Source organism: Rhineura floridana, chromosome 8, assembly GCF_030035675.1.
Source record: "Rhineura floridana isolate rRhiFlo1 chromosome 8, rRhiFlo1.hap2, whole genome shotgun sequence".
Taxonomy (NCBI): Eukaryota; Metazoa; Chordata; class Lepidosauria; order Squamata; family Rhineuridae; genus Rhineura; species Rhineura floridana.
The window spans coordinates 1023962-1050247 of NC_084487.1; positions in this window are offsets into that span (position 1 = coordinate 1023962).

Here is a 26286-nt window from a genome sequence, read left to right on the forward strand (position 1 = left end):
CGGGAGGATGCCAGCATGATTTACGAGCAGAGTCATAAAATCATAGAATCATAAAATTGTAGAGTTGGAAGGGGCCTATAAGGCCATTGAGTCCAATCCCCTGCTCAACGCAGGAAACCAAATTAAAGCATACCCGACAGGTGACTGTCCAGCTGCCTCTAGATCCAGTTCCTTCATTACTCTAGGATGCAGTTCATCAAGCCCTGCAGATTTGAAATTGTTCAAAGAGATTAGGTATTCCTTGACCATTTGTCTATCAATCTGAAGCTGCAATCCTGTCCCTTCAATTTCTCGTTTGCCAGGAGGGCCATAGACCCTCCTTTGGGAGAAGACTGAGCCAAGGTAGGAATTGAGCACTTCTGCCTTTTCTTTGTCATCTGTTATCATTTTGCCATCCTCGCTGCCTTTTACTATGATTGTACTTGAAGAAAATGTCTTTGTTGCTTTTAGCATCCCTCACTAACCTCAGCTCATTCTCAGCTTTAGCCTTCCTGACGCTGTCCCTGAAATTCCGCGATACCTGCCTGTACTCTTCCTTTGTGGCCTGGCCTTCTTTCCACTTCCTATGTGTCTCCTTTTTGTTTTCAGGTCATCTCTAACCTTTCTGTGAAGCCACATTGGCATGTTCTGCTGTCCCCCCCCCTTTTTCCTTGTCGGAATTGCTTGCCATTGCGCTTTTAGAATTTCCTTTTTTAGAAACTCCCACCCATCTTGGACTCCTTTTCTCATTAGGGTCACTTGCCATGGAACCGTACTTACAATTGTTCTGAGTTTATTAAAATAATATTTCCTGAAGTCCAGGGTGTGCATATGGCTACTCTCAGCTTTTGCTTCTGTTAAAATCAAGAATTCAAGTGTGGTGTCGTCACTTTCCCCCAGAGTTCCCGTAACTGCCACTTCATCCACCAAATCATCTCTATTGGTTAGAATCAAGTCAAGGACAGCTGATCCTCTGGTTGCTTCTTCCACTTTCTGTAGGAGAAAGTTATCAGCAACACAAGTCAGGAATTTCTTGGAGGGGCCGTGTTTGGCAGAATTTGTCTCCCAATAGATATCGGGGCAATTGAAACCCCCCATTACTACTATATTATGACTCCTCGAAACATTGGCAATTTGCTTTGCAAAAGTGTCATCATTGTTTTTTCCTTGATTGAGTGGTAGGTAGTAGATTCCAACCACCATGTTCTTTTTATTCCTTGCACCATTAATTTTAATCTAGATACTCTCTGTGGAGCTACCAAGCTCATCCTCCTGTATTTCTGTGCTGGAATATATATTTTTAACATATAGCATGACTCCGCCTCCCTTTCCATTCCTTCTGTTCTTTTGGAACAAGTTTTATCCTTCAGTTGCTGTATTCCAGTCACGGGAGTCATCCCACCAAGTTTCAGGTATACCTATCAAGTTGTATTTACTCTCCCGTATTAAGAGTTCAAGTTTGTTCTGTTTGTTTCCTATATTCTGGGCATTAATATACAGACATCAAAGACCATGTGATTTATGGCCTGAATTCCTTTCCACATTTTTATGAGAAGTATTATTGAGCCCCATTACAGTTGTTCTCTCAGTTCCTGTTTTTATGGATAAGGGTTCATCAATCGTTACCTTCAAGTTTACATCCCCCTCCCCCTTAGGATTCAGTTTAAAGCCCTCCTGAAGAACTTCTTCATACTGTGGCCAAATACATTTTCCCAGTCCTTGTGAGGTGCAACCCAACACTTGCCAGCAGTCCATCTTCCAGGAAGTTTAGTCTGTAGTCCCAGAATCCAAATCTCTTGCATTGGCACCACCTTTGTAGCCACTCATTCACCTGGAAAATTTGTCTTTCCCTTCTACTCCTCTTCTAAGTACTAGAAGGATGGATGAGAAAACTATCTGGGTCCCAAAGTCCTTGAGTTCCTTCCAGAGCTTCAAAGTCTGTTGTGATTTCTTCATAGCTGCACTTGGCAGTATCATTCGTTCCAACATGGATGAGAAGGGAAGACTATTACTGGGGCCCATTAGAACTGTTCTCTTAGTTCTTATTACTTTGCATAAGCCTTGGTCATTTGCTACTTCCAAGTTTATGTCTCCCTCCCCTTTAAGATTCAGTTTAAAGTCCTCCTGATTAAATTCTCCATGCCCAGCCCTTGTTAGGTGCAACCCATCCCTTGCCAACAGTCCATCTTCACTATTAGAGGCAAGAAGGCTTTCTTCAAAAAATTGAAGTCTTGTCCAAATAAGGAGAATAAAAAGGAACACAAAGTTTGGCAAAAGAAATGCAAGAAGACAAGAAGGAATGCTAAAAAAGAATTTGATGAGCACATTGCTAAAAACATAAAGATCAACAGCAAAAAATTAATGAAGCACTTTAGTAGCAAGAGACCATCTATGGAAGCAGTTGGGCCCTTTGGTTACAAGGGAGTCAAAGTTGTGGTAAAGAAGAATAAAGAGATTGCAGAGCAGCTGAATTCTTTGCAGCTGAAGATATAGGGCAGAACCTTGTGTCTGAATTAACTTTTGCAGGATGGGTGTCTGAGGAACTGAGGCAATTATTAGTGACAAGAGACACAGTTATAAGCCTAACAGACAAAATAATAACTGAAAAATCCCTAGGCCTGGATGGCATCCACCTGAGAGTTCTTAAAGAACTCACAGGTGAAATTGCTGATATTCTAACAAAAATTGTTGTTCTCAGGTCTTTGTCCTGCTTGTGAGGTTCCCACTGGGACATCTGGTTGGTCACTGTGAGAACAGGATATGCTGAACAAGATGGGCCACTGGCCTGATCCAGCAGGCTTTTCTTACATTTCTATTAAAACTGGCAGGATGGCCTCTTCCTAGTGAATACTTTTCTCCGCTTTGCCTATATCTATTCAGACGTTAGCTCACCTGCGCTCACAGGTTTCCAACAGCAGTTATCTGAATAGGCTGATTTTAATGGTTGGAGGCCCCTCCCAAGGATTCTTGGGTCTTGAGAGTAATCAGGAAAATAAATGGGGAGTCAGATAATGGAACACTTCCTCTAAGGCACTATTCTTAAAGACTATTCAGATACGCAATAGCATTGATACATTGATACATAATGCATAATAGTATTTATCTTGCTGATGAAGGCTCTTGGGGGGGTAAACGATACATAAGAAATGGGAGGATCCCATAACATTGTGATCAAATTTCATGTCAAATTGTATGTCTCTTGAATTTTACCCCACAGAAAATAAAAACCTTTCATAGGCAAGTAGCCCCTCCTCAGACCAGCAGCAAAATATCTCTGTCAGATTATCTTGTTCCGTTCCAATCTGGGTTCAGGCCTGATTATGGGACTGAATCGGCCTTGATGACCCTGGTGGATGACCTTTATCAGGAAAAGGGAGGCAGGGGGAGTGTGACCCTGTTACTCTTACTTGATCTCTCAGTGGCTTTTGATACCATTGACCATGGTATCCTTCTGGGCCAACTTGATGAGATGGGTATTGGAGGGACAGTTTTACAGTGGTTCTGATCCAATCTCCAGGGTCATTTTCAGAGAATAGCATTGGGTGATTGTCCTTCAGCCCCCTGGCAGTTGTGCTGTGGGGTGCCGCAGGATACCATCTTGTCCCCGATGCTGTTTAACATCTATATGAAGCCCTTGGGAGCAGTCATCAGGAGATTTGGGGCAAGGTGTCAGCGGTACACTGATAATACCAAGCTCTGTTTCTCTGTAACATCTGAATTAGGAGAGGCCATGCAAGTCCTGGACCAGTGCCTGGACTCGGTGGTGGGCTGGATGAAGACCAATAAACAGAGTCAGAATCCTAGCAAGACGGAGGCACTGTGAGTTGGTGGTTACTGAGTTCAGATAATTGGTCAGTTGCCTGCTTTGGATGGGGTCGTACTCCCTCTGAAAAAGCAGGTTCATAGTCTGGGGGTGCTCCTGGATCCATCTTGTTGCTAGAGGGCCAGGTGACCTCAGTGGCTAGGAGTGCCTTTTACCAGCTTTAGCTGGTAAGATGGCTGTGACCGTTTCTGGACCAGGATAGCCTGACCACGGTTGTCCATGCACTGGTAACCTCCAGGCTCTATGTGGGGCTGCCTTTGAGGTTGGTCCAGAAGCTGCAGATGGTGCAAAATGTGGTGGTGAGACTTCTCACTGGGGCAGGGTATCGCCAACATGTCACCCCACTGCTGAAAGAATTGCACTGTCTGCCCATTTGCTACCGGGCCAAGTTCAAGGTTCTAGTTTTGGTGTACAAAGTCCTATACAGCTTGGGACCAGGATACCTGAAAGACCATCTTATCCCTTATATACCCAGTCAATCACTGCGCTCTGCAGGTGAGGGCCTCCTGCAAATACCATCTTATCAGGAGGTCTGTTCTGCACAACATAGGAAGCGGACCTTTAGTGCTGTGGCACCTACCCTGTGGAATTCCCTCCCCTCAAATATTAGACAGGTGCCATCTCTGCTATCTTTTCGGCACCCATTGAAGACCTTCCTCTTTCAACAAGCCTTTTAAGCAGAGACTTTATCCCAGTCTGCATCTGGGTTGGAATTGCTTTTTAAGATGTTTTTAAAGCTTTTCTTAAAAAAGATGTTTGTAACGATGTTTTGTTTTAATATGTTTTAAATATGTTTTGTTTTAATATAATTTAAAGTCTGTTTTTAAGATGTTTTAGAGTTTGTAAGTTTTGTTTGCCGCCATGGGCTCCTACTGGGTGGAAAGGTGGGATATAAATGTAATAAATAAATAATTATTATTGTACAATGCTAGAGCAAAGGGACATAGGAAGTCTCTTAATTGTTGTAAACCGCCCAGAGAACTTTGGCTATGGGGCGGTATACAAATGCAATAAATAGATAAATAAATAATAAGGCCCTTGGCCCATCTGGCTCAGTATTGTTCCACTGACTCTCAGTGGCTTTCCAGAGCTTCAGACAAGGAGTTGAATCTGGGACCTTCTGCATGCACAGCAGAGGCTCTACCACTGAGCTACAGCCCATACCAAATGGGAACATGGGATGGTGCCTTATCCTGAGTCAGATCATTGGTCCATCTAGCTCAGTGCTGTCTAAGCCAAGGGTAGCCAATGTGGTGCCCTCCAGATGTTTTGGACTACAACTCCCATAATCCCTGACCATTGGCCATGCTGGTTACTGGGGCAGCTGGGTGTTGTAGTCTAAAACATCTGGAGGGTACCACATTGGCTGCGCCTGGTCTACACTGACTGACAACAGCTCTCAGAGGTTTCAGGCAGGGTTGTCTCCAAGCCCTACCCAGAGATGCAGGGCATTGGGCCTGGGACCTTCTGCATGTAAGGCAGGTGCGCCACCACTGAGCTATAGTCCTTCCCCCAAATGTCATTAGAAGAAAATATTGACACCTCTTCAAGATATCTCTGAAACCAATTGGCTGTTTCAGGGGCATGGAGAAATTCACAGCCATCCCCTTAATTTGCCAATAGAACTAACCTTTTATGAAAGCAGAAGAGTAGTTTTTTTCTTAACCTAATTTCCATCAAAGCCAACCAAAGTTGAGTCAGGTCTGTTATTTAAATTGTCCTCAATAACTACAAACACCTTATTCTGTGGGGTCCACTTGCAGAGAGAGCATTAACATTCAAATTAAGTCGAATATAATCTTCATCAATCTGTTTTATGCCTTCGAGAGTGTTGACAAAATCTGTGGAATCCCTAATGAACTGTTTCAAAACAGAAACAATGGTGAAGAGGGGTTCTCCTGAGAGATTGCCAAAGCTGTCAAAATGGCTCTACCTGCAGAGGGTAGGGTGCCTTTGTACATTTTTGGTGGGACATAAGAAACAGGTGTTCTCTTGCAATAAGAAATGATGTGCCTGGGATGTTATCTATTTCATCAATAGTCCTTCTTGCAAAACAATGCTAATTGCATATTTATAGAAATCACAAGAATATTATCACAAGAAATAGAACAAGTTCTGTATTAAAATTACCCCAACAGACCTATGCAGTTAAAAAAATTCTTGACTAGCCAGTCATTTTAATGATTGTTCCATACTGATTTTAATGGGTTTTATGTTTTATATTGCTGTACACTGCCCTGATATTTTATGAAAGGGCAATACATAAATACTTTTATAAATAAATAAATAAATAAATAAAATTTATCTTAATACTGCTTCCTCATAGGGAACTGGTGCTTCATGAAAATAGACCTGTCAGTTACTTCATAGTGCTCTTTTACAAGGGAGGCAGAGTCACACTATATGTAAAATATGTAATATATCCCTGCAGAGAAGACAGGAGGATGAATTTGGTAGCCCCACCGAGAATATTTGGATTAAAATAAGGAATAAAAGGAACATGGTGGTTGGAGTCTACTACCGACAACCCAAATCAAGGTGAAGACAAGGATGAAACTTTTGCAAAGCAAATTGCCAATGTTTTGAGGAGGCATGATACAGTAGTAATGGGGGACTTCAGTTATCCCAATATCTGTTGAGAGACAACTTCTGTCGGGTTAAGCAAGCTTGCATGCATCCCCTTTGATAGGAAGACGTCCTTTCTAGCTAGAATTGGGGGACATCTCTATGTTGTTTACCATGATGTAACTTCCTTAAATGGTGGGGTTATTTACTTCTTTTTCCTCTTTCTTTGTTAAGGGGATATTGATCTCTTTAGCATAATTCTCCATTAAGCTCAGGAGTGAGAAGCATTTCACATGCTTCTCTTCCAAGATGATCCTTACCATGGACTAAGACTTCTACTTTTTCTATCTAAGCTAGAGCCTATGTTTCCTGAACATATGAAAGGTCACGAGTAAACCTTCTTTATACTTTTTACCTAAGAAGACTGTCTCTGTTGTTCATTTAACTAGTGTGCATGAGAGGAAGGTGTGGCTGGTTATTCTCAATTCCACTGCTACGTATATACTTTGCTAAGAAATAGGATTACAAACTGTTCCTATTTCATTTAAACCAAACAAATTCTGCCAAACATGGCGCCTCCAGGAAATTCCTGACATGTTGGATATAACTTTCTCCTGCAGAACTTAGAGGAAGCAACTAGAGGATCAGCTATCCTTGACTTGATTCTAACCAATAGAGATGACTTGATGGATGAAGTGGCAGTTACGGGAACTTTGTGAGAAAGTGACCATGCTATACTAAAATTCTTGATTGTAAAGGAAGCAAAAGCTGAGACTAGCAATAGGCATACCCTGGACTTCAGGAAAGCCAATTTTAATAAACTCAGAACAATGACAAGTAAGGTTCCATGGCAAGCCACCCTAATGAGAAAAGGAGTCCAAGATGGGTGGGAGCTTCTAAAAAAGGAAATTCTAAAGGCAGAATGGCAAACAATTCCATCAAGGAAAAGGGGGAAAGACAGCAGAAGAAGCCAATGTGGCTCCACAAAAAGCTTAGAGATGACCTGAAAACAAAATGGACACATATAGGAAGTGGATAATGGAACGGACCAAGGAACTTCAGAAGAAAACCACCCTGTGCTTTATAGATTACAGCAAAGCCTTTGACTGTGTAGATCATGAAAAGTATGGAATGCTTTAAAAGAAATGGGGGTATCACAGCATCTGATTGTCCTGATGCGCACCCTATACTCTGCACAGGAGGCTACTGTAAGGACAGAAGATGGAGTAACTGCTTGGTTCCCCACCGGAAAGGGTGTGAGACAGGTGTATTTTATCACCCTATATGTTTAATCTATATGCAGAACATATCATACAGAAAGCGGGATTGGACCAAGATGAAGGAGGAGTGAAAACTGGAGGGAGAAATATCAATAATTTAAGATATGCAGATGATACCATACTACTAGCAGAATCCAGTAATGATTTGAAACAAATGCTGATGAAAGTTAAAGAAGAGACCACAAAAGCAGGACTACAGCTGAATGTCAAGAAGACTAAAGTAATGACAACAGAAGATTTATGTAACTTTAAAGTTCAGAATGAGGACATTGAACTTGTCAAGGATTATATCAATACCTTGGCACAATCATTAACCAAAATGGAGACAATAGTCAAGAAATCAGAAGAAGGACTTCCCAGAAGGATTGCTCCGCCTGTGGCTGCCTCTGAGAGAGCTCTGTCTCAGAGGAAGCTTTTTTCAGTTTAAAACCAGTCAAGAGGAAACTTTGACTGGTGTAATGTTCTCCCAGGCAAGGGTGAACCGAAGAGATTATCCTCAGAAACTTTGTTGGGCTGTCGGTGGCTGGAATTGATCAGGAATCTCCTGGGAAAGGAAGGTATACCTAACAGCCAAGGACGGAGTCAGGACTTCCAGCAAGCTGGGCTGAAAAAAGCGAGACGTTTATTTATTTTTTTAAACGATCTATAACGGGCGAGCCTCCTTCTGTCTAATCTTATCATTTGGCAGAAATTACTATAGCAAAAGAGATTTGTTTAAGAATCAGCAACTAAAATACCTGGGTGAGTTACACTTTCTCTTTTATACAAGGAATTAAGGAGGAGGAAATAAAATTTAAACAACTTATTTTAATTTTCTTATGGCAAAAAGCTGGCCTGAATTTGGAATTATAAAGATTAAAACGGATGAGGGGCAACTTATCCGATGAGAAACTCTAATTTAGATGACTATTTGATTGATATATATCTGGGACTATTTTTTCTTGGACTACTTTCTTTGGACGAATCTGCTGTTCGTGTATGTTACTAATTGTTCAGTGCTGTGAACCAAATTTGTTTTGCATTCTTGGACGTGAGGGAGATAAGAACTGTGCTGGCCAGAAGTCAACAGGCTTGGAATATTAACTCTTTTGTTGTTGGGGAAAAAAAAGAAATAGACTGCCTTTATGTTTGGGAACAGTGGTTAATATTAGAAATTAAAGGCTTCTTTTAAGAATGACAACCAGGAAAACAGCTAAGGCTCTGGAGCGAAGAGGTTCAACTGATGTACAGGAAGGGGCTATCTCCCTAGATATGCTTCAGAAAATAATGGATGGGATTAATGACCTGAAACAAGAAATGATACAGGACAGACAGGAGATGAAAGCTGAATTTGGCAAAATGCAACAAGAACTGAAAGATATAAAGGACCATATGAGAAAAGAAGTGGACGAGATTAAAGGTACAATTGGACAAGTAACTGAGGATGTAAAAAATACTAAAGGAAAGGTGCAAACCTTGGAGAACAGAACAGATATATTAAATGAGGAACTGGAAAAAAACTTGGACTATACGGCTGTGATGGAACTTAGAGATAAAGAACATTGTTTGAGATTTCGTGCAATCCCTGAGGAAACAGGTGAAGATATCAGAGATAAAATTGTTAACGCCTTGGTAAAATTTTTGGATTGGAATGAAGATTTGATGGAATTTGAAATAGACAAAGTTTATAGAATTAATTCCAGATATGCAATAATGAAAAAAATTCCAAGAGATGTGCTTGTCCATTTTGTAAAAAAGAGGACCAGAGATATGGTTTTACAACATTTTAACAATGCCCTTAAAATTGATGGCAAGGGAATACTTGTGATGAAGGAAATTCCTATTAGACTTTTACGCAAGAGAAAAGAATATGCTTTCTTTACAGAAAAACTTAAACAATGCAAAATCCAATTTAGATGGGATGTTCCTGAAGGAGTGATCTTTACATTTAGACAACAGAAGTATACAGTTCAAAAAGCAAGGGATTTCTTGAGAAAAGCTTCAAAAGACATGGAAGAAGACAAAATTAAACAAAGTCAACAGGAACAGGCAGAGGAAGGAAAAGAAGAGGATGGATCAATGGGAGCAACAGGTACAGACTTTTCTAAAACACACGCTTGAAGATGGATTACAAATATCTAACTTGGAATATAAATGGAGCCAATACTCCGCAGAAGAGAAAGAAAGTGTCTCACTATTTGAAAAAATTAAAATTGGATATAATTTGTTTACAAGAAACTCACATCAAGAAGAAAGATTCCAAATATTTGATTTGTAAAAATTTGGGTGAAGAATTTATTTCGGCTGGATTGAAAAAAATAAATGGTGGTGTTCTCTATATTAACCCACAATTGTCTCCTAAATTGATATTATCGGATGATAGTGGCAGATTTGTGGGGGTTGAAATTACCTTACAAGGGATAAAATTTTTGATAGTGGGTATCTATGCCCCCAATGAAGATAAAACAAGGTTTTACACGGGACTTATGGAAAAATTGTTAGATCTCTCATATGATCACTGGTGTGTTATGGGTGATTGGAATGGAGTAATCTCACCACAAATTGACAGACTTTCTGAGAAAAACATTAAAGAGACACAGGGTAAATTACCGAAGATTTGCTTTGAGTTGATGGAAAATTTAGAATTGGTGGATACCTGGAGACACATAAATGATAACGCAAAGGAATTCACTTATTTTTCAGAAAGACACAAAGCATTCTCGAGGATTGACATGATTTGGATGTCTAAAAATCTAGTGAAAGACATCTCCAAGATGGACATATTACCAAAAACTTTATCTGATCATAATCCTGTGATATTAACTTTTAAAAAGAAAAATCTTGGATTTAGATGGAGACTAAATGAATCTTTATTACAGAATGATAAAGTAGTACAAGAATGTAAGAAGAAGTTAAGAGTTTTTTGAACATAATTTACATAAAGGAACAGATGAAAATATTGTTTGGGATACAAGTAAAGCATTCATGAGGGGATATTTTATTAAATGCAACTCTGAATTAAAAAAGAAGAAACAGAAAATGCAATTAATCTTGGCAGAAATAAAACAAAAAGAGGAAGAATTGAAAAAGAATCCAACTAAAGTTTTTTATTGTAAATCAAATTAAAATGTTACAGAATCAAGTATCAATGCTTACAGTGAGAGAAATTGAAAGGAAAATAAATTTTGCTAAACAAAGGACTTTTGAATTTGCAAATAAACCAGGGAAATGGTTAGCATATAAATTAAGAAAAGAACGACAAAAAAATCTTATTTTAAAGATACAAGAAGGAGATGAGATGTTGACGGATAACGCAAAAATTCAAAAGGTTTTTCATCAGTATTATTCAACTTTATACAAGTGTCAGGAAATTCCCTCTGAAAAAATAGAAGAGTACATATCTAAACAGAATTTGCCTAAAATTACAGATTTTCAGAGACAAGCTATTAATGGCCCTATCACGTCAAGAGAGATATCTGAAGCTATAAGTAAAATTAAATTAGGAAAGGCGCCAGGACCGGATGGGTTATCAGCAGTGTACTACAAATGTTTAGAGGAGGAACTCTTGTTACCTTTACAGTATACAATGAATTCTATTTTGCAAGAGGGGAAGATTCCTGATAGTTGGAAAAATGCTAATATAACATTAATACCTAAAGAGGAGCAGGACCTAACTAAAACAAAAAATTATCGGCCGATATCTTTATTGAATAATGATTATAAAATATTTACAATGATTTTGGCAGAAAGAATGAAAATAATATTGCAACAATTTATCCAGGAAGATCAATCGGGTTTTTTACCTAAAAGACAACTACGTGATAACGTCAGGAATGTTTTGAATGTGTTGGAATATTTAGAACAACGAAATGATAAACAAGCAGCTTTGAACTTTTTAGATGCTGAGAAAGTGTTTGATAATTTGAATTGGAAATTTATGTTTAAGGTTCTGGAGCAAATGGATTTTGGAGATAATTTTATTAAATGGATTAGATCGATTTATACATCTCAGAAGGCACAGATAATTGTCGGGGGCTTAACGGATTCATGTGAAATACGAAAGGGTACAAGACAGGGATGTCCGTTATCTCCCCTTTTATTTATCTTGGTCTTAGAAGTGTTGCTTAGAGATATAAGGCAAGATAAAAGGTTTTCGGGATTAAAGATAAAAAAAGAAGTATATAAACTGAGAGCATTTGCTGATGACTTGATGATTGTATTAGAAAATCCTTTGGAAGGAATTAAGTATTGATGGATAAATTAAAAGAATTTGGACCGTTAGCAAGATTTAAGATTAATAATCAAAAAACAAAGATGTTGGTGAAAAATTTATCTCTAAGGGAACAAAAAGAGTTAATGGACAAGACAGATTTCACAATAGAGAGAAAGTTGAAATATCTAGGTATTATTATGACAAATAAAAATTCAAAGTTGTTTCATAATAATTATGAAAAATTATGGACAGAGATTAAGAAAGATATGTCAAGATGGGATAAACTACAGTTGTCATTAATGGGTAGAATATCTGTGATAAAAATGAATGTATTACCGAGAATGATGTTTTTGTTTCAAACAATACCTATAATATCCTCTGATTTACCTTTTAAACAATGGCAAAAAGATATTTCTAAATTTGTATGGCAGGGAAAAAAACCAAGAGTTAAATTTAAACTATTACAAGATTCCAAAGAAAGAGGAGGATTGGGACTACCAAATCTGAGACTTTATTTTGCTGCTTGTTGTTTGGTCTGGATAAAAGAATGGATTTTACTGAGGAATAAAAGACTATTGGATTTGGAGGGCCACAACCTGAAGTGGGGATGGCATGGATATCTATGGTATGACAAAGTAAAAGTTAATGTGGACTTTAATAATCATTTTATAAGAAGTCCTTTGTTGAAAATATGGAATAGATATAAACCAAGGTTTTGTTCCAAAATACCATTATGTGTCTCAAGTCAAGAAGCATTCTATAGAAGAGAAATGGCCGGAAAAGAGAAATGGTTAACTTATCAAGAACTATTAGAAAATGTGCATGGAGAATATATAATGAAACAGAGAGAACAACTAATAAAGGAAGGATATAGTTCTCAATGGTTTGCCTATTTACAATTGTTGGAAAGATATAAAATGGATAAGAAAATATATGGTTTTGAAATAAGTAAATCTGATTTTGAAATATGTCTGTGTACAAATGATGAATGTATAATTGCAAAAATGTATAAACTTTTGTTAAAAATGGAAATGGAAGAAGAACAAGTAAAAGAGTGTATGGTAAAATGGGCAAAAAATTTTTGGTTATAATATACAAATGGATCAATGGGAAAATATGTGGAAAAAAGGATTGAAATTTACACTGTTACAATCTTAAAGAAAATTTTTATAAAATGATGTATCGTTGGTACATGACTCCAGAAAAGTTGTCAAAAATGTATAGCAATGTTCCTAATGTTTGTTGGAAATGTAAAACACCAAGAAGGATCATTTTATCATATGTGGTGGTTGTGTAAACAGGCGAAATCATTTTGGGCACAGATAGGTAGGATGATGCAAAAAATTCTAAAGATAAATATTCAATTAAAGCCAGAATTTTTTTTATTGGGTTTTATGGATAAACAAATAGAAAAGAAATATGGAAGAATAATATTATATATGATTACGGCAGCAAGATTATTATATGCACAAAAGTGGAAAATGGAATCAACACCAACAACGGAAGAATGGTTATTGAAATTAATGGACTTAGTAGAGATGGATAAATTGACATGCTTACTTAGAGAAAAATCGACAGATACATTTCTTAAGGAATGGAAGCCTCTCTTAGACTTTTTGCTGAAAGATCAAAATGAAATGATGATAATGGGATTTGATGATTAATTAAGATAGCCTATGGAGAAAAGTGATCTTGTATGTATTAAGGGACAGGTTTGATATATATTATATACTTATAGCTGATCTGCGACAAATCGGAAGTCAAGATTTTTATTGTACTATTATGTTTTTGTTTTTGACTTTGTTTTGTTTTGTTTTCTGAAACTTTGAATAAAAATTATTTTAAAAAAAAAAGAAATCAGAAGAGGGCTAGGACTGGGGAGGGCAGCTGTGAGAGAACTAGAAAAGGTCCTCAAATGCAAAGATGTATCACTGAACACTAAGGTCAGGATCATTCAGACCATGGTATTCCAGATCTCTGTGTATGGATGTGGAAGTTGGACAGGGAAAAAGGTGGATAAGAGAAAAATCAACTCATTTGAAATGTGGTGTTGGAGGAGAGCTTTGCGCATACCACGGACCACAAAAAAAGACAAATAATTGGGTGTTAGAACAAATTAAACCAGAACTGTCACTAGAAGCTAAAATGATGAAAATGAGGTTATCATACTTTGGACACATAATGAGAAGACCTGATTCACTAGAAAAGACAATAATGCTGGGAAAAACAGAAGGGAGTAGAAAAAGAGGAAGGCCAAACAAGAGATGGATTGATTCCATCAAGGAAGCCACAGACCTGAACTTACAAGATCAGAACAAGGTGGTATATAATAGATGCCACTGGAGGTCGCTGATTCATAAGGTCACCATAAGTAATAATTGACTTGAAGGCACATAACAACAACAACAAACCTTCCTGGTAGACTGTGGGAATGCTGTAAACATTATATATCTCGACTTCAGCAAAGCTTTTGGCAAAGTGCCCCATGACATTCTGTTTGACAAGCTAGCTAAATGTGGGCTGAATGGAACAACTCTCAGGTGGATCCACAGATGGCTACAGAATTGTACTTGAAGAGTGCTCATCAGTGGTTTCTTCTTAAAGTGGAGGGAGGTAACAAGTGGGATACCGCAGGGCTCAGTCCTGGGCCCAGTGCTCTTCAACATTTTTAATAATACTTTGGATGAGAAAATGCAGGGAATGCTTATCAAATATAAAGATGATAGAAGAGTTATAAGTCATATTGTTTAAAGAATGATCAACCCTTTTTATGGTAGCTGCTAGACAGGTCTTAGCTCAAAATTGGAAGATAGCTGCTGATCTGACACTGGAGGCATGGTATGAGAAAATATGGACCACTGCACTTACGGAAAAACTAACTAAGGCTCTAAAAGGCACATCAAACAAAGACGACTTTGAGGAAATGTGGTACATTTTTATTCAACATATCAGAGGCAACATGTCTAGGACACCTCCATCAACTCATGACAATCTCTGGAGTAACCTGCTGAGACAATGAACACAACATTAACTAAAGCCTACAATTGACCATAATGCTTATACATAACTTGTTAAATAACTTACCTCTTTGTGAATGATATATACACATGGAATGTTTGGGGGAGTGGGGAGTTAGGGGTTCCTTTGAATAAGATTATTTGTATTTACTATTGAAAATGCACCAATAAAACTTTTAAAAATTGCAGATGATACAAACTTGGGAGGGCAAGGAAAATTTTTTTTAAGGGATCTTGATAGGCTGGAGCACTGGGCTGAAAACGACAGAATGAAATTTAACAGGGATAAGTGCAAATTTCTACACCTAGGATAAAGAAACTAAATGCACAGTTATAAGATGGGGGATACTTGGCTCAGCATTACTACATGCAAGAAGGATCTTGGATCATTGTTGATCACAAGCTGAATATGAACCAACAGAGCAATGCATTAACAGAAGTAAAGTTTCCAAAGTGTTGTTACGCAAAAAGGCTCTTTACATCTGGAGGAAGCTTCAATAATCACCAGATGAGAAACCAGAGATATAAAACAACACCTTTATTGATTAATTACCTACATCTTTTGCAAAAGAGAGACAAAGCATTCGACTAACGCCAGAATCCTAGTCTGAAAGCATAGCTACACAGATTACATTGATATATGGCTTCCAAGTCCTCCTAAAACAGCCCCTCCCATCTTGTTAGCAACACTTTCTCAGTGAATTTCATTGTCTCTGTATTGAGCTGGCTTTCTAACGTTGAGCGTTCTTCCGCTGTGTTCTTAACTCCCCCAGGCACAGCATATTCTTCACTCAGTCCCTATCTTCTTGGAAGGTGTCCCGTTACATTGGTAAGCTAGCATTTTGAGCATCAAACAGCAACTAAGCATTTTGGCCTTCTCAGGCACTTTTAGTATCCACAGAGGAATTTTGCTTTTCTGCTTCTAAGTTAATTCAGGTTAATCCATTTTCTGCTGTCTCATATTAACACTACATATACTATAGTTTCCAAACTATATATCTCATTTCATATCAGTGTGAAGTGAAGTACTAGTTTCCCTCTATTGGGCACTGGTTAGGCCTCATCTTGAGTACTGCGTCTAGTTCTGGACACCACACTTAAAGAAGGATGCAGACACACCGGAACAGGTTCAGAGAAGGGCAATGAGGATGATCAGGGAACTGGAAACAAAGCCCTATGAGGAGAGACTGAAAGAACTGGGCATGTTTAGAAGAGAAGACTGAGAGGAGATATGATAGCATTCTTCAAGTACTTGAGAAGTTATCACACAGAGGAGGGCCAGGATCTCTTCTCAATCATCCCAGAGTGCAGGACACAGAATAATAGGCTGAAGTTACAGGAAGCCAGATTTTGACTGAACATCAGGAAAAAAACTCCTAACTGTTAGAGCCATACGACAATGGAACCAATGACCTAGGGAGGTGGTGGGCTCTCCAACCCTGGAGGCCTTCAGGAGGCAGCTGGAGAGCCACCTGTCAAGTATGCTTTAAGTTAGATTCCTGCATTGAGCAGGGGGTTGCACTTGATTGCCTTATAGGTCACTTCCTACACTGTGATTCTATGATTTTGAAAGAACTTGAATACAAACAAAACCAGTAAGAGAGAGTTTCAGCAAAAATGCTAATGAGATCTCTTGCAGGGCTCAGAAAGGTAATTTGTATGCCCCAAGGCCACAGCAGGGCTCTAGCAGAAAAACAGACACACAAAGGAAACAATATTTTTTTGTGTGTGGAGAAATTTCCCCTCCTTTCAGAGAAAGCCCAAGAGCAGAATTTAAAGGTGATTTTAAAGCTCTGAAATCTGACCAGCGAGGAAAAGCAGAACATTCTAGTTTTAATGTTTCTGATGGAAAGGAAATTAAAACAACTGGCAGAATTCTGATTGATTCAGGAGTTTCCTGTCATGTCTTCTCTGATAAAAGTTTATTTAAACATCTAAAATCTTGTTCAAGAAATATTTATATGCTGGGAGGGAGATGCTTCCAAGCCGAGGCAGAAGGCAACGTTGTGCTGCAATGCAAAATGCTGGGTGGTGTTACAGAGCTTGAACTGAAACGCTGTATCCATGTCCCACAATTTAAGGATGGCTTAATTAGTGCCACCATGATTGTGAAATTCAGGGGTGAATTGCATTTGTTTCTGATAGATGCAAGAAGAAATAAGTTGTACTGCTAAGCTGAGAGGTGGACTTTTGGAACTGGAAGATTACCCACCTGTGTATACTAATAGTATCAAAGATGGCTGTAATTTGCAAAGGGTGTTTTTGTGTGTGTGGAGAAAATTCCGCCCTTTTCAGAGAAAGCCAAGAGGAGAATTTTAAAGCTATGAAATCTAGTGTTTCTAGTGCAGAAATCTAGAAACACTAGTGAGCTAAGGGCAATGAAACAGGCTGCAGGATGGCTGGAGCGCAAGTGGCGAAAGACATGCTATGAGGCTGATTGGGCACTACAAAACGTTATAACCATGCCTACTGTGTGGCAGTGAGGGCTGCCAAGAAGGCCCACTTCTCTGCCACCATCACATCCTCAAGAGCCATCCAGTGGTGCCCTTCCGTATTGTCAGGGGTCTGTTGACATCAACTCCAGGGAATAGAGTTTTAGACCCTTTGGAAGCCCACTGTGACTTGTTTGCAAGGCACTTTGAGGGTAAAGTTGCTCACCTCCGTGGAGAATAGCATTGGGTGATTGTCTTTTGCCCCTGGCAGCTGTGCTGTGGGGTGCCGCAGGGTACCATCTTGTCCCCCATACTTGTCCTACTCACCCTTGGGAGTGGTCATCAGGAGATTTGGAGCGAGGTAGCAGTATGCTGCAGATACCCAGTTCTATTTCTCTATAACATCTGAATTGGGACAGGCCCTGCAAGCCCTAGACCGCTGCCTGGACCCGGTGGTGGGTTGGATGAGGGCCAATAAACTGAGTCTGAATGCTAGCAAGATGGAGGCACTGTGTGTTGGTGGTTTCCGAGTTTGGATAATTGGTCAGTTGCCTGCTTTGGGTGGGGTCGTACTCCCTCTGAAAGAGCAGGTCTGCAGTCTGGGGGTGCTCCTGGATCCATCTTTGTTGCTAGAGGCCCAGGTGACCACAATGGCTAGGAGTGCCTTTTACCAGCTTCAGCTGGTAAGACAGCACGGCCAATTCTGGACCGGGATAGCATGACCACTGTTGTCCATGCTCTGGTAACCTCCACGCTGGATTACTGTAATGTGCTCTATGTGGGACTGCACTTGAGGTTGATCCAGAAGCTGCAGCTGGTGCAAAATGCAGTAACAAAACTGTTCACTGAGGCAGGGTGTCACCAACATGTCACCTGACTGCTGAATGAATTGCACTGGCTACCTATTAGCTACCGGACTAAGTTAAAGCTGCTGGTTTTGGTGTACAAAGCCCGATACAGCTTAGGACCAGGACACATGAAGATCATCTTACCCCTTATATACCCAGTCGATCACTGCGCTCTGGAGGTGAGGGCCTCCTGCAGATACCATCTTATCAGGAGGTCTGTTATACACAACATAAGGAATGGACCTTTAGTGTGGCGGCATCTACCCTTTGGAATTCCCTCCCCTTAAATATTAGACAGGTGCTTTTATCTATATATATAATATATTTTTATTTATTTTATTTCTGTGTCGCCTATCTGTCCGAGTTAACAGACACTCTAGGCGACGTACAACAATATAAAAACACAATATACATATTAAAACAGCAATCAGAACAGACTAAAACCAACCTTCTGTTTAACATTATAAAACTAATCCACCCCAATCCCATAGGCCTGCCTGAATAGCCAGGTCTTTAAGGCTCGGTGGAACCCCATCAGGGAGGGGATGTGCCGAAGGTCAAAGGGGAGGGAATTCCAGAGGGTGGGGGCCACAATCGAGAATGCCCTCTCTCTGGTCCGCACCAGCCTAGCTGTTTTAACCGGTGGGACCGAGAGAAGGTCTGATGAGGCAGATCTTGTCAGGCGGCATACTTGGTGATTCTGGAGGCGCTCCTTCAGATAAACTGGGCTGAAACCGTATAGGGTTTTAAAGGTCAACACCAACACCTTGAATTGGGCCCGATAGACAACCGGTAGCCAGTGAAGATCTATTAGCGCTGGAGTGATATGATCACGGCGACGGCTACGCTTCATCAAGCACGCCGCCGCATTCTGTACCAGCTGTAGCTTCCGGACCGTTTTCAAGGGTAACCCCACGTAGAGTGCATTACAGTAGTCTAAGCGAGAGGAGACCAGGGCATGTATCACGCAAGGGAGTAGATGAACAGGAAGGTAGGGTCGCAGTCTCTGTATCAGATGCAATTGATACCAAGCTGCCCTGCTCACTGCCGAAATCTGAGCCTCCAACGACAGTTGGGAGTCAAGAATGACCCCGAGGCTGCGAACTTGGTCTTTCAGGGGTAATCTCACCCCATTCAGCATCAAATCTGTAATTCCCAACCTTCGTTTATCTCCCACGAGTAACACCTCGGTCTTGTCGGGGTTTAGCTTCAGCCTATTCTCACCCATCCATTCACTTACGGACTCCAGGCACTTGGACATGGTATTCACAGCCAACTCTGGTGAGGACTTAAAGGAGAGGTAGAGCTGAGTGTCATCCGCATATTGGTGACACTGCAGCCCAAAACTCCTGATGATGGCCCCCAGCGGTTTCACATAGATGTTGAATAGCATGGGGGAGAGGATAGAACCCTGTGGCACTCCACAATTGAGAGGCCAAAGGTCTGAAACCTCATCCCCCAATGCCACCCATTGGTGCCTATCTGAGAGATAGGAACGGAACCACTGTAAAACAGTGCCCCCCATTCCTAATCCCTCTAGGCGATTTAAAAGGATATCGTGGTCGACGGTATCGAAAGCCGCTGAGAGATCCAGGAGGACGAGGAAGGTATATTCTCCCCTATCCAACGCCCTCCTCATATCATCCACCAGGGCGACCAAGGCTGTTTCAGTTCCATGACCAGTCCTGAAGCCCGATTGGAATGGATCTAAATAATCCGTTTCATCCAAGTGTTTGGCCACCACTCGCTCTATCACCTTGCCCAAGAATGGTAAATTAGAGACTGGGCGAAAGTTATCCAGCTCTTGGGGATCCAAGGAGGGTTTTTTTAAGATGGGCTTTATCACCGCCTCCTTGAGGGCTGGTGGCATTGCACCCTCTGCCAAGGAAGCATTTACCACCGCCTTGATCCCTTCGCTCAGTTTCTCTTTACAACTCATAATGAGCCATGAAGGGCAAGGATCCAAGAGACAAGTGGTTGGCTTCACAGTACCGAGCACCTTGTCCACTTCCTCAGCGAGAAGAGGCTGAAAGCAATCCCACTGGACCAGAATGCAACTGGCCGACTCTGGACCACTTCCTGTATTCACGGCGAACGGAATCATGCTCTTCAGGCGCTCAATTTTATCGGCAAAGTGTTTAGCTAAAATATCACAGGAGGTTTTGGAATGCTCCATGGGTTCCTGAGCAACTGGACTGACCAGGCTTTGGACCACTTGGAACAATCTCCTGGGACAGCACTCTGCCGACGCAATAGAGGCAGCAAAGAATTCCCTCTTTGCTGCCTTTGTTGCCACCTGGTAGGCTGCTATTGCTGCTCTAACCAGTGTCCGATTGTCTTCAGTGCGAGATTTCCGCCACCGGCGCTCAAGTTGTCTCACCTCCTGTCTCAGACCCCGCAAGCGTGGTGTATACCAGGGTGCGGTCTGAGCTCTATTCAGGGGGAGAGGACGTTTCGGAGCCACCCGGTCCACTGCCCCAGCGATCTCCCTGTTCCACTCCATCACTAGGGTGTCGACCGGGCGTCCTTCAGACAGCTCCAAATCACCCAGCGCATTCAGGAATCCCTTAGGTTCCATCAGGCGTCTGGGACGGACCATCCTAATAGGTCCTTGTCCCCTGCGGAGGGTGTGTGGCATCGAGAAGTCTATATTCACCAGATAGTGATCTGACCATGACACGGGGTTAGAAGAAATAGCCCCCATTTTCAGAACACTTCCCTCCCCTCCCGAGACAAACACAAGGTCAATGGCATGACCGGCTACATGGGTGGGCCCTGTATTACTAAGATACAGATCCCAAGAAGTCATGGTTTCAATGAAATCCCGAGGGGCTCCCGTGACGGCAGTCTCAGCGTGTATGTTGAAGTCCCCCACAACCAATAGGTTAGGGGAAAGCAAACGCACGCTAGAGACCACCTCGAGCACCTCGGTCAGGGAGTCCATTGTGCAGCGGGGTGCACGGTACACAAGTAGAATCCCTAAACTGCCCTTTGGGCCCAACCTCCAGTACATGCAATCAACAAACTTGGTCCTGTGGAGAGGGGGTCTGGTGAAACCCAAAGACCCCCGATAGATGACTGCCACTCCCCCTCCCCGCCTACCAATCCTCGGCTGCTGTGCGTATTGGAAACCAGCTGGGCACATGGCCGCAAGTATAGGGGCTGAGGCCTCATCCAGCCAGGTCTCCGTAATACACACCAGGTCTGCGTTCTCATCCATGATCATATCATGGATGAGCGTTGTTTTCTGTACCACAGACCTGGCGTTACACAACAGCAGTCGAAGGTTGGATGGAGTCCTGCATCCCCCAGTTATCTTCTGGTTGTGGACGGGCCCGGAACAAGGGATAGATATTATAAAGCTTTTTTTTTTAAAAAAAATCATTTTAAAGCTTTGTTTTTATGATGTTTTAGAGTGTTTTTAGTGCTTTTGTTTGCCGCCCTAGGCTCCTGCTGCGAGGAAGGGCGGGATATAAATCTAATAAATAAATAAATAATACATCTCCAGACTCTCAGCTTTCATTTTTAAAAAACATTAAATTTCTAGGTGGTCTGGTTCATGAGATATACACCAAAACATTAGCCGCCACCCCCTGCAACTTCTGTTAAATGAGCATGTAGCTCGCCGCTCTAACCCCCTTTCAGGTGTGTAGCCAATAAGTGAAGTCAGGGTTGTGATTGACAAGAGATTCGTTGACCTCCAGACAATAGTTAAAATCCATTGCAAGTCCAGAAAACTGTTGTTTTTTCCTGCTTATCTGAAAATCTTATAAACTGAGTAAGTTATAGCTTTCAGCAGTAGCAAAAGTCTTTTTCTCTCTTGTGTGCAGGAGAACTAAATGCCATGACAATGTGTTATGCTTTTCTAATTATAAGGAGTCAAACAAGTTTAAATTTTCCTGGGCTGTTGAAGAGGGCAGTGTTTTGAAAACCTTCCCAATATGAAGCTTTAATCCTATACTTGCTTTTCAAGGAGTAAAGCTGCAATGCTAATCCCACATAGTTGGAGTAAACTCCATTGAATTCAAAGGACTTACTTTCGAGTAGACATGGTTAGGATTGTGCTGTAAATCAATGGGACTTTTCAGTGAACATAGCAAAGGATTGTGTTTGTGTTGTAAATCTTTCTCTCCCTCTCCAATCCTATTTTTAAAGCAATTAGGCAGGGCTTACTTAGATGACACTGCTTTTATTATTATTTTATTTATTATTATTAAAGTTCTGCTATGATCAATTGCTTTTGACAATAAACTGTTATATGGGGTGTATGTATTTTACATCTTCAGTTTCTGTGTATATGGAATATTTCTAACAACCTTGTGAGGTAGGGTTGCCGATTGGAAACCAAGGCAGCTTACAACAAGAAATAAATACATTTAAAATCCAATCACCATAAAACAAGTATAAAGTTGCAAAACAGCTTCAAGTGGCATGATTCTGAATTTTGTGTTGGGTGAGTGAAGTTCCTTATCACTTGAGGTTGCAGTTCTGTGCACGCTTCCCTGTTTGAGTAAGCCCCATTGAATACACTGGCATTTGCTTCTGAGTAAACATGCATAGGATTGCACTATAAGTATCTTTACATATTGTCTAAATAATAAACATCTTTGCAAGTCATGCTTATATAAATATTTCTTCATACTATGTCCCAACAGATATCTGATTTCACACTATGGCTGTACATTATTATTTCCTCTACATTTGAAGTGTGCTGTTCTTCCTTGGGGTGGTCATGATTCCCCTCTGTCATTTTCGTCTTGAGGGGCAGATTAGGCTGAGAGATGGTGAGTAGCCATGGTCACCCAGTAAACTTTATAGCTCATTTCCATTTAAAAATAATAATTAAAACGCTTTACATGCAGGCAAAGTTTATGAAGTAGATCCACACAATACATTTAAAGTGCATGACTTTGCCCAAAGCATCCTAGGAAATGTAGAATCATAGAATCATGGAGTTGGAAGGGGCCTGTGAGGCCATCCAGTCCAACCCCCTGCTCAATGCAGGAATGCAACTTAAAGCATACCCGACAGGTGGCTGTCCAGCTGCCTCTTGAAGCCTCCAGGGTTGGAGAGCCCACCACCTCCCTAGGTAATTAGCTCCATTGTCATACTGCTCTAACAGTTAGGAGGTTTTTCCTGATGTTCAGTTGAAATCTGGCTTCCCCCTCACAGTTATTGTTCCCACCACCCTTAACAAACTACAGTTCCCATGATTTTGTGGTGGGATTCATGTGCTTCAAATGTGTGTTGAATGTGCTTTAAATGAATGGTGTGGATCTTCCCTAGGTATGCTATGCATATATGAGTGAATTGAAAAGAACAATTTTAAAAGATACTTTAAAAAGCAGGGCAAGGACTGTAGCTCAGTGGTAGGGCACATGCTTTCCATGCAAAGGTCCAAAATTCAATCTCTGGAAAAGACCGTTGCCTGGAATCCTAGAGAGCCAGTGCTAGTGCATGTCATCAGTACTGAGCTAGATGGCACCACATGGCCTGAGTTGGTATAAGGCAGATTCCTTTGCTCCTAAAAGAGACCCAAGGGTCACATTTACTCCACGGTTGTGGGGTCTGAGACAGGAGGTGAGACGACTAGAGCGCCGGTGGCGGAAATCTCGCTCTGAAGGCGATTGGACACTGGTTAGAACAGCAATAGCTGCCTACCAGGTGGCAATAAAGGCAATAAAGAGGGACTTCTTTGCTGCCTCTATTGCGTCAGCAGAGTGTTGTCCCAGGAGGTTGTTCCAAGTGGTCCGAAGCCTGGTCGGTCCAGTGGCTCAGGAGCCCATGGAGCATTCTAAAGACATATTTGCTAAACACTTTGCCAATAAAATCGAGCGCCTGAAGGGTACAATTCCGTACGCCGTGGATACAGGAAGCGAGCCGAAGGCGGTCAGTGGCATTCCGGTCTGATGGGTTCGGTTTCAGCCTCTTCCTTCTGAGGAAGTGGACAAGGTGCTCTCTACTGTGAAGCCAACCACCTGTCTGCTGGATCCTTGCCCTTCGTGGCTCATTATGAGCTGCAAAGAGAGGCTGAGCGAATGGATCCGGGCAATGGTAAATGCATCCTTGGAAGAGGGTGCAATGCATTAGCCCTCAAGGAGGCCATAATAAAGCCCATCTTGAAAAAGCCCTCCTTGGATCCTCAAGAGTTGAATAACTTCCGCCCAGTCTCTAATCTACCATTCTTGGGCAAGGTGATTGAGCAAGTGGTGGCCAAACAGTTACAGACACACTTGGAGGAAGCAGATTATTTAGATCCATACCAATTGGGCTTCAGGACAGGACATGGAACTGAAACGGCCTTGGTCACTCTGGTAGATGATATGAGGAGGGCATTGGATAGGGGAGAATATACCTTCCTTGTCCTCCTGGATCTCTCAGCGGCTTTTGATATTGTTGACCACGGTATCCTTTTAGATCGCCTGGAGGGATTGGGTATAGGGGGCACTGTTTTACAGTGGCTCCATTCCTATCTCTCAGACAGACATCAACGGGTGGCATTGGGGGATGAGGTTTCAGACCTTTGGCCTCTCAATTGTGGAGTGCCACAGGGTTCTATCCTCTCCCCCATGCTATTCAACATCTATGTAAAGCAGTTGGGGGCCATCATCAGGAGTTTTGGGCTGCAGTGTCACCAATATGTGGATGACACTCAGCTCTATCTCTCCTTTAAGTCCTCACCAGAGTTGGCTGTGGAGACTGTCATGAACCTGTATATGTTCATGAGTTATTAAAAATCTCATAAGTAATATCTTGGCTCAAGCAAGGGACTCTGGGAGATTTCATAGTAGGAAAAGACAGGCCTCTGACAAAGTAAAAAATCTTGAGTTTCACTTTCCAGCTGAAGACGGTCAGGAGAAGCCTCAACAAGCTGCACCTGGTTATCTGTGCTGATTAACAAGTGCCTGGCACTCAAGGTCATCCCTGGCCTGTGAAGTTTGAACATACAGTTGGGAGGGGGCCTGGAAGGCGCAAAAAAGTGAGAAACATCCAGAAAGGGGTTACATCAGCCAATTCCTGATTGGTCAATTAATCTTGGACCGTTAGGATTCTTTTCCTTAAGTATAGGGCTGAAAACCCCCAGCCTTTGTTCCCTGAAGTTGACCTAAAGGGTTCCTGGTTCCCCAAGTGTTGCCTATGGGAGGCAACTACGCAGGGTTCCATTCTTCTTGTTCTGATGCCAACCTCTCTTAGGAGAGAAGCCTTTGCAACCATCTACCTCATGTGTAAGTATTAGGCTAGAAAGGTTGTTACTTTCCTGCTGTGTCTTTGAATCCTCTTGTTTGTACCTAAACCCCTGTTGGGTGTATGGTCTTAAAGGATTACTTGCTGCTATATGTTTATGTGCACTTATATATTTTTAATAAAGCTACTTCTATTTAACCTGGTGTGTTCCTTGGGAGAAAGGGTGGTTCTGGATCCAGTACCTTGGCCATTCTCAGTCACGCAACTACCAAAGAGGGAAAAAGAAGTAAAAGCTTAATTCTAAATTGGGTGTTAAACCAGAGGTTCCTGGCAAGGAGTATAACTGTGGCTCTTGCCTTATAGGATCTTGGTTTTACCTATTTCCTGCGCTCAGAGATCCCCTGGCTCTGAGTGGACCAGTAACAGGGGTGGTGGCAGCCTACCTTCTACCTTGCAGGGTTGTTGTGAGCGTACACAGCCTTGGCAAGGGTGAAGTAGTATTTTTTTCGGTTCCAGTCCCATTTCCCTAAGGGTGGGTTTGGGTCTGACGCATGATCCCTGTGCCTTGACGGTAGGGATTCATGACAGAGACCATGTCCAAGTGCCTGGAATCCGTAAGTGGTTGGATGGGGAGGAATAGGCTGAAACTAAACCCTGATAAGACCGAGGTGTTGCTCATTGGAGACAAGGGAAGGCTGGGAGACATAGACCTGATGTTCGATGGGGTAAGATTGCCCCTGAAAGATCAGGTCCACAGCCTCGGGGTCATTCTTGACTCCCAGCTGTCCATGGAGGCTCAGATTTCGGCAGTGAGCCAGGCAGCTTGGTATCAATTACATCTGATATGAAGGCTGCAACCCTACCTTCCTGTCCATTTGCTCCCACGGGTAATACATGCCCTGGTCTCCTCCCGCTTAGACTACTGTAATGCGCTCTACGTGGGGTTACCCTTGAAAATGATCTGG